The sequence below is a fragment of the Pseudophryne corroboree genome, chromosome 10 (genome assembly GCF_028390025.1).
Source record: "Pseudophryne corroboree isolate aPseCor3 chromosome 10, aPseCor3.hap2, whole genome shotgun sequence".
Lineage (NCBI taxonomy): Eukaryota > Metazoa > Chordata > Amphibia > Anura > Myobatrachidae > Pseudophryne > Pseudophryne corroboree.
In genome coordinates this window covers 354,062,267-354,072,757 of record NC_086453.1, presented here as the reverse complement: position 1 = coordinate 354,072,757, position 10,491 = coordinate 354,062,267, and positions in this window count along the sequence as shown.

Below are 10,491 nucleotides of genomic sequence, written 5' to 3'. Positions count from 1 at the left end.
ATAGTGCACAATATTTCAGTGATTTAATTAAAAGTAATTAAATTTGATAATTAAAAATGTAAATTTTTTAAATATTTCTGGTGCAAACATATATACAAATATTGGGCCTGATTCAGATGCAGACGCAATGCCAATGTTAACACAGAGGAGTGATTATTAGTGCACCAAGGTACGTTTGCATGGACACTCACAGTGAGGACTCAATCTCAAATGACTGACAGGAGGAGGGTGTTTTGTGGGAGGCAGTGCCATTCCAGCAGTGGATGAGTCATGTGACTACACAGGGCTCCCAATGCAGCACTTCTCCCTGTCCCTAGATAGCTCCCACTCCTCCCCATCATAGTACCCCAATCGGGGGTGGAGTTTCACAGAATGACGTGTTTGCGTCGTGATGTCACGACGCAATGCATCATCTCATGAAACTCCAACACCCGAGTGGAGTACTATGGTGAGGAGGAGGGGGAGCTGGCATGCAGGCACTGGTGTCGGCTCTACACACTGCTGACAATGAGCATTACACAGCCCTGGCAATGACATTACCCTTGAAATTGAGCAAAACCTCTGTCAATGAGCATTACACACTCACTGACAACAACATTAAACCTGGCAATGAACATTACCCCTGGCAATGAGTATTACACACCCCAGGGAATGAACATTATCCCTAGCAGCTAGCATTACACACCTCTGGCAATGAAAATTACACACACCTGGCAATGAGCATGACACCCATACCAGATCTTGAAAACCCTGGAAACAAGCAAGACACCCAGCCCATAAAACCCCTGGAAATGAGCTTGACACCCAGTGCATGAAAGTCCTGGCAATGAACATGACACTCCAATATTTACTAAGAATTCGAGTTTGTCCGATTGGTGTTTTTTTTTCTAAGTCCCAATCCGGGAATTCACTAAGCACCAATCTCGGAAGTGTTTGGACTATTCGTAATGGTTTGATTTGCAAAGTTCCGAAATACGAATGAATAGACCATCGGTCAAACACCGCTATTATTTCATACAATATGGGCATTCACTATTCATTCGTATTTGGGTGTTAGTTTCTGAGTGCTCAAGTGCGGGTCTGTTTTTTTTTTGAATCGTTAAATAAAGCAGCAAAAAAAATAGACCTGCTTTTTCCAGTCGAGTTTGGATAACCATGCACGGATCAGTGAGATCTGTGCATGGTTTTCTATGGGAAAGGGTCTGTTTAGTGTAAAAACTAAAAAAAAAATTGCGTGGGGTCCCCCCTCCTAAGCATAACCAGCCTCGGGCTCTTTGAGCCGGTCCTGGTTGAAAAAATATGGGGGAAAAAATGACAGGGGTTCTCCCATATTTCTTCAACCAGCACCGGGCTCTGCGCCTGGTCCTGGTTCCAAAAATACGGGGGACAAAAAGCGTAGGGGTCCCCCGTATTTTTGAAACCAGCACCGGGCTCCACTAGCCAGGTACATAATGCCACAGCAGGGGGACATTTTTATACTGGTCCCTGCGGCCCTGGCATTACATACCCAACTAGTCACCCCTGGCCGGGGTACCCTGGAGGAGTGGGAACCCCTTAAATAAAAGGGGTCCCCCCTCCAGCCACCCAAGGGCCAGGGGTGAAGCCCGAGGCTGTCCCCCCCCCATCCAAGGGCGGCGGATGGGGGGCTGGTAGCCTTTTTAAAAAATGTGAATATTGTTTTTAGTAGCAGTACTACAAGTCCCAGCAAGCCTCCCCAGCAAACTGGTACTTGGAGAACCACAAGTACCAGCATGCGGTGGAAAACCAGGCCCGCTGGTACCTGAAGTACTACTACTAAAAAAATGCCCCCAAAAAAACAGGACACACACCGTGAAAGTATAAGTTTATTACATACATGCACACCTCCATACATACATACTTACCGATGTTCCCACGAGGCTCGGTCCTTTTCTCCATGTAGAATCCTTGGGGTACCTGTGAAAAAAATGATACTCACATAATTCAGTGAAGAATCAGACCTTTGTATAATCCACGTACTTGGCAAAATAATAAAACGGAAACCCGACCATGCACTGAAAGGGGTTCCATGTTTACACATGGGTCCCCTTTCCCCGACTGCCAGGACCCCCCTGACTCTTGTCAAAGAGGGTCCCTTCAGCCAATCAGGGAGCGCCACATCGTGGCACTCTCCTGATTGGCTGTGTGCTCCTGTAGTGTCTGTCAGGCTGCACACAGCAGAGATACAATGTAGCGCCTATGCGCTCCATTGTATCCAATGGTGGGAACTTTGCGGTCAGCGGTTGACCGAAAGTAACCTCACCGCTGACCGCAAAGTTCCCACCATTGGCTACAATGGAGCACATAGGCGCTACATGGTATCTGTGCCGTGTGCTGCCTCACAGACACTACAGGAGCACACAGCCAATCAGGAGAGTGCCACGACGTGGCGCTCCCTGATTGGCTGAAGGGTCCCTCTTTGACAGGAGTCAGGAGGGGTCCTGGCAGTTGGGGAAAGGGGTCCCATGTGTAAACATGGGACCCCTTTCAGTGCGTGGTCGGGTTTCCATTTTATTATTTTGCCAAGTACGTGGATTATACAAAGGTCTGATTCTACACTGGATTATGTGAGTATAATTTTTTTCACAGGTACCCCAAGGATTCTACATGGAGAAGAGGACCGAGCCTCGTGGGAACATAAGTAAGTATGTATGTATGTATGTATGTATGTATGGAGGTGTGCATGTATGTAATAAACTTATACTTTCACGGTGTGTGTGTCCTGTTTTTTTGGGGGTATTTTTTTAGTAGTAGTACTACAGGTACCAGCGGGCCCGGTTTCCCACCGCATGCTGGTACTTGCGGTTCTCCAAGTACCAGCTTGCGGGGGAGGCTTGCTGGGACTTGTAGTACTGCTACTAAAACAATATTCACATTTTTTTAAAAGGCTACCAGCCCCCCATTCGCCACCCTTGGATGGGGGGGACAGCCTCGGGCTTCACCCCTGGCCCTTGGGTGGCTGGAGGGGGGACCCCTTTTATTTAAGGGGTTCTCACTCCTCCAGGGTACCCCGGCCAGGGGTGACTAGTTGGGTATGTAATGCCAGGGCCGCAGGGACCAGTATAAAAGTGTCCCCCGGCTGTGGCATTATGTACCTGGCTAGTGGAGCCCGATGCTGGTTTCAAAAATATGGGGGACCCCTACGCTTTTTGTCCCCCGTATTTTTGGAACCAGGACCAGGCGCAGAGCCCGGTGCTGGTTGATTAAATATGGAGGAACCCCTGTCATTTTCCCCCCCATATTTTTTCATCTATGACCGGCTCAAAGAGCCCGAGGCTGGTTGTGCTTAGGAGGGAGGACCCCACGCAATTTTTTTCAGATTTTTTTAAGACTTTAAACAACTTTTTAAGGTACACAATGAAGCCCTGCACGGATCTCACAGATCCGGCCGGGATTCCTTGTGTTTTGTCAGGCAGTGTTTTACTCATCACTCCCGTAAAACACTGCCTGATATTACGATTCACATCAACATCGGAAAAAACGATTGTGCAAAACTCAGCAGCTTAGTGAATGATCGTATCAGGATTCAAAAACTTGCAGTAAAATGCACCCGATACCATTCGAGTTCAAACACCCTTCAAAACGGCAAAAACACAAATCTTTGTAAATACACCCCTCAGTGTGTGAAACCCTTGGCAAAGTGTATGACACACAGCATGTGAAATCCTTGGCAACAAGCAGGTAATTTTAAAGAAATTAGAAGCTTTGCTGTAGGGCATAATGTATCACAGGCATTGCGGTGTGTTGCATAATATGGTGCAGGGGGCAAAATGTGGTGCAGGGGGCAAATCACAGCCACTGTGAGTCAGTGTAGCTGCAAAATTCAAAGCCATATTTATTTGTTTGAAAATAAAATTGAAGTTTGAACAGTAAAATTAGAATAGTAATAATATATTTATGCCAACCAGCATATAATTGTGAGAGAGTAAAAGAAGGAGGGGAAAGAAAAAGGAAGAAAATATTTGGAGCAACATGTACATTGTTGCTGAATAGAGACTATCCCCATGCTTGTGAGTAGCCAAAATGGGCAAGATGTGCCTCCTTCAGCATCAGCTGCGGGTACACAACCATGGGTTTGTAATATACAATATATGCACAGTTGCAGCAGAAACTCAATAGGCTATGAAATTGCCAATTATTGCAAGTGAGGCTGTTGACAAGTAAAAGAAAATAGAAACCAAACGAAGCCATCACAAAGTCCAGAGCAACTGAGTACTCATACTGTCATATCTACACAATAACAAGGAACATCTACTCCTAGAGTGATTTTATGATCACACAGACTGTTGCAGTAGTGATGCTGGTGCCATGTTCCTTCTCATCAGGGGTGTGGAGCATCCAACCTGTGGAAAATATATGGCCCGGAAATACATTTGGTCTTGTCCGGGGCCCTGCCAAGGCAGTTTTAGAGTGTTCAGAGCCATCCACCGTGCACTGTATACAGTGTGAGAAAACAACATCTCCCATGATACAGTGCATGGCAGATGGCTCCAGGTTGTGATGTGATGCAGCTTTGGAGAAGGATCTCAGCGGAGCTCTGCTCTGCTGGCTACATGTGGGTGGGAGGAATGGCTGTGCTGCAGTTCGGAGTGGACCCGGGACCTGGACTGGTGGTGAGCAGGACTCTAGATAGGACCTGTCCTGCAGTGGTGGTGAGTGACCTACTGGCACTATACAGGTGGCATTATGTATATCTGTCAATACTGTTTGCATTACTGTAGCCATCATGTGTTAGAAGCACTAATGTTGCCATTATGTGTAAGGCCATGTCGGCTTTCCAAGGAGCATGCACAACTTTGGTGTGCGCATTGGAGAGCAACTTCAAAGATGGACTGCAAACGATGTAATAAAAATCCAAATGGCTCTAAGCAGAAAAAATTCCCTGGACCCAAGGGCTGCTACCTCTGCAGATTTCTTAATTGGAGCCTCCCTACCTGTGTTGATGGCCCTGAGCTCTCTCAGTCCAGCTGTTCACACATGCTGACACAGCCTCTTCCATAAAGCTCTACAGATCTACAATGGCTGCATCAGCCTCACCTCAGTAACTTTCTGTGGGTACCCATGCTTCACTGCCTCAAGCAGGTCACGTAGCCAACAGCGCTGTTAGTCTGCCATTCTCATCCTACCCACAACAGCCCCACTGCTGCCCAGTTCCCCTCCTCCCCGTAACAGCTGTACTTGTCCCCCAGCTTGTCCTCCAGACTGCTTATGCATATTACATGGCTGCAGCCCTTGGGCTCCTGACATTTTGCTATACACTTCTCAATTCTAACCAGCCTCATACCTGCAAGGTACTCCTCTCCACACAGCAGTAACCACTGTATTATTCTCCACAGCCCACTGGCTGATTACATGGCTTACATCCTCTTGTACATGGCAGTAGAGAGCCTGTCTGGGCCCAGGTACTTTTCTGGGGGCGCGGCCTAATCATGGAAGGCATGGCCCTGCACGCTTAGAAAAAAATACAGAAAAATCAGTGCCTCCCTGGCCACACTGCAGCCCAGCACACAGCAGTCTATGATGGACTGTGGAAAAGAGCTGCAGCTGCCAGGAAAGGAGGGGATTTAAGCCACGTCTGGGCTCCTCTATCAGGCCTGGGTAAATAGTGCCTGCTCCTCTCAGGCACCACTGCTCTTTCATACTATATAATTTGACAATCATCATGTTCCTAAAACTATTTCTCTACCAACTCTGCAGGACTGTCTCACAAACTGACCGCTTAACTGTGGTTCTCTTTTAACAGTAGATAGGACACATTGTGCTGTTCACTTTAAGCCCACTGACCCTCCATAATAGTCTACCTACACTTAGTCAGTGCAAAGGAAAAAAAATATGTCTGTGGGCCTGATTCTGATTTGGAAGTAAAGCAAAAAATACAAATTACTTTATATCCTGAAAAAAAATGTTGCAATGCAAAAGTAGCAAATACATTTTTATTTTTATATTTTTCTGTGCACACCAACTGAATCTTAATCTCTTTGTATATGTTACAGCTGCCCCACATGCAGTGCATCTTGGTTTGGCCAAGTACACAGTAACTTGATATTTTCAGCTTTACTTCCAAATCAGAACTTGGGGTGTTTTCAATATGTGCTGAATCAATTCCAACATGCATTTGTCGGAATGCATTCGACAAGGGCTATTCAATGGATGGCCAAATCTGATTGTTGGATTTGAGCCAAATCAGAATTTTTCTGTACACGGGGTCCTGTCCTGCTGCTGCTGTCAGCGGCTGCCGGGTGCACTCACAGTGGCAGCGGAGGGAGCAAACAGCGGTAGACCACGGTAGGAGGTGTTGGTGGTGGGGGGAGCTGGATGGCGGAAGCCAGAAAGGAGAGCTAGATAGCAGCAGGCGGCGGAAGGAGCTGGATGGTGGTGGGCGGCGGGGGGAGCTGCCAACGTTGGCTGGTGGAGGAAAAAGTCTGCGGCAGCGAAGGTGATGTCTGCGGCAGCGGGGGAGGTGCTTCAAGGTGTGAGGAGCCTGGCCAGTATGACGCCCTGCTCAATCTGACTTTTTTAAAGTCGGAATGAGATTGTCGGAAAGGGGGCCAAAACCTGATGGATTTGACCCCATTTCCGACAGAAGTACGAAGATCTGCACCAATTCCGCCGATCCAAGTGTTTTCCGACAAGTCAGTTTATCCTGACTTGTCGGAAAAAAACTGTTCTTTTTGAATACGTCGGAAGGGGTTCCGACAAGCCGGCAGCTTCAAAAAGATTTTGAATACACCACTTTGTTATATAGACTATCAAGACCTTCATCTGCAAATCTTCCAAGATTTTCTACTTTACTCCATTCAAAAATGTAGACACTTCCCACTTTTTACAAGCATTTTAAATATTTTCCTTATGTCCTACATTAATGTTTGGCAACACTGGACCTCACACTTTGAAACTTGAACCCCATTTTCTTGTGACTATCAAATTTCTGCTCATGAGGACAGACCTCCACCTCCACTACCCAAACTTTTTCTTTTTTTGTTGGCTACCTTCCGTTCTCCTTTCTTCTGTTATTTCTTTTTTTCTCTCTCTCTATCCATTTTTCTAAAGAGGTAAGTACTTAAAAATAAAAAAAAATTTACATTATGCTAATTTCTTGGGTATATCACCGAGGTGCTTTAATAGAGGAGGGAGACCCATGTGCACTCCCCAATTATGCCCCCTTCTCCCTGGCAGTGCAGTAGACTCTGGTATTGTGCCAGATTCTACTGCGCTTGCACAGGTATCCAGGAACATGGCACCCACATCTCATTCTGTGGACATTTGCCACACTGCAACAAATGCTGGGTTGGCAGAGAGATAAGTATAATTAAATGGGTGCAGTGTCTGGGCCTCAATGGACCCAGGGGCCCCTTGTACCCATTATACATATGCCAGTAATCTAAAAAATTATATTAATCTTTGATCTGTTTTGATGTTCATGATATTTATATCTTGATTGTCATGTACAGTACCTGCTTATTGTGTTACATGTTCTAATTATGAATAAAGTCTCTGAATAAAAAAGAGCCGTAAAGCTATTTTTGTGATCACTGGATCTTGCTGTATTTGCACATCTGTGTGTAACCAAGTCACAAATCTGTGTAAGAAAGGTTCCAATATGAATGGACACAGTTATTTCTCCCACAATGTTCCCTTATACTGAATCTGTGGCTTTTTACATCAGTTGTACTAATTCCTTTGTGACAAAAGTCACTGCTTAGCATCTCTGGTACACTGTGAGCAGCATTGTATGCCACTATGATGTGACTAAGGCTCTGTATTTAATGCCTTATTTGCCTTGTTGTCTACAAATGAAGACTAAACAGGAAGCCTGGCAGGGGCAGGAGAGTGTGATTGTCTTAAAGACAGTTTTGAAGAAAATTAGGTGGAGAGGATTTAAGGTGTAGATAAACTAGGGTCTGAGTTGCCAGAAGAGTGGGACTTTTGGTGAGAATTCCCATATTTTTAAATCAGCAAGCATTCACAAGGAGTAGAGAGAGCACACGTTTCCATCAAATAAAAATTGACAGTTACTCCGCCCACACCATGCCTTGAACCCCGCCCCCAGCAAATGTAATTAACATTTTTTCATCAGTCATGGCTGCTATAACAAAAGCCTCTTACAAGACATGTATTGTGGCAGATAAGACTTACATTACCACACCTTTATGTTTTCTATCAAATGATACTTGTTTTGGTATTAAGAAACGATTAACCTTAGACGGAGCAGCAGTTTGAAATGTCCCAGTATGATACACAATAAGAGTATTAAAAAGAGATGAAAAAAAGATATTACACATTGTTAAACCATAGAAGGTATTGCAGAATTGGTAAATATTATAAGGCTAATAAAGGTGTTTTTAAACTAATAAGGTGAATGAATGGTAATTTAAAAGGTCTGCACAGTCAATCTGATTTAACCATCTGTGCAAAGCAATGGATCTAAAACCTGGGTGCCTTAAGGACCAAACTTGATTTATCAATATGTGCATTGAAATGGATTTACCTAAAACCTGGGTGTCCTGAGGACCACATTTGAGAATCACTAGTCAAAAGTCTACTACAAAAGAAATCTCAAAATGTAATATGTTGCAACTTCTAAATAGCTCACAGAAACTGCATTGTTAGTCATGCATGTAAAACCACCAACATATAAAGTGTCTTAAGACCTTTAGTGTTCACGCCATGTATTAAAAATATTTACTCCAAAAAATTCTGTTCATATCCTTTCTCAAATATATGCTTATATTTGTAAATATGTACATGAACACCAATGGCAAAATACGCCAGAGATTTCTTAATTCTAAAGTAATCGACGTATGTTATCTTGAAAACTCTCAAAGAGTTAGAGGCGCACATGTTTTACAGTGTACACTTAATTGCTCTATGGTAAGTGTTATTATAACTGTATATGAAATTCTGTAAAACATCTATATATCTGTAAGTATTCTGAGCTGTGAAATAGCTCCACATATGCACAGTATGTACTTTTATTTAAAGTTCTATAGAAGTGTTCTATAACAGCCGCTTTCACATAATTATTGGTCATGAAATGTTGTATACCGTATTTTTCTAATACTTTTTTAGGACCGTGTTTGGAAACACTTGACCGTGATCATTTTGCAACTTCTTTGGAACGCAGTTCTGTTGGAATATTTTTTCTAAAGCATTAGCGACTGTAGTAGTGTTCGTTGCTGTAAGACTAACCACCCACGCTCTCTTACTGAATATGGTGATAATGGTTAATATGTATTAAAGCCATTGTTGTACTTTGCGAGGTCTATTAGTGAGACCAGATCGCATTGCCATTGCTAATTTATAGCCAATACACAAATCATGTTCCTTTTATTCACAGCATATCCTGTCATTTGTTCTGCATTTGTGATAAACAATGTGGGTTGTGTGAGCTAGTAAGAATTTGCTACAGATTATATCTTGAGCCATCTTTTGTAGTAGACTTTTTAAAAGTGATTATCTTGTGGGCCTCATTGCACCCAGATTATAGTTAAAACCATTGCTTTGCACAGATGGTTAAATCAAGAAAACTGTGCAGACCTTTTAAATAACCATTTATAAATCTTATAAGTTTAAAATCCCCTTTATTGGCCTTATAATATTTATGAACACCGCAATCACTGCCAGGGTTTAACAATATGAAATACCTTTTTTATGTTTTTTTTTAATACTCTTGTTGTGTATCATACTGGGACTTTTCAAACTGCTACACTGTCTAAGGATATTTGTTTTTTAAAGTAGCATTTGATAGAAAACACAAAGGCATGGTGATGTAAGTCTTATCTGCCGCAACATGTCTTGTAAGAGACTTTTTTAGAGCAAACATGACTGCTGAAAATATTTATAAGTTTATATTAAATTTATATTAAATTGATATAAAAAACCTCAGTGAAAGTTATGAGATTGGATTACCAATAATGTACAACACACTGATATCTGCAATTAGGACAAACTTTATACATGTATATATTTATAAGAAAAGATATGAAAATTTGTCTTGTTTACTATTTGACATACCATGGAAGAGTATACATAGAAATACCAGAGGTCATAGTGCCCTGAGGTATACAATTGTTAAAAAAGTACATTGCTAACGCATGTAAGAGCAGTATGTGTTTTTAATATTTCATGTAATAAGTTTGTCTTGATATATGAATGGTATTTTAATATTTCACAGTTACAGGCATTTTTAATGAACATAACAAAAGTTATATTTTATGAGTAAATTAATATGACTATTAGTGCATCACTATAAGACCAATTCCTTTTCTTCCCTTTATGTATATAGTTTAGTATATTGGCAACAGTGTCATCATGGCAGCACCCCCATATTTTGATGTGATTTATGTGATTGTAATATGGGGTTCGGTATGCGAAATCAGATATAAGCACTAGTGCAGTAGTTTTCCCATCCCTTTTCCCCCATATGAGTGTCTAGCTGGCTGAAACCAGTATTTCCATACTACTAGCAGAGCA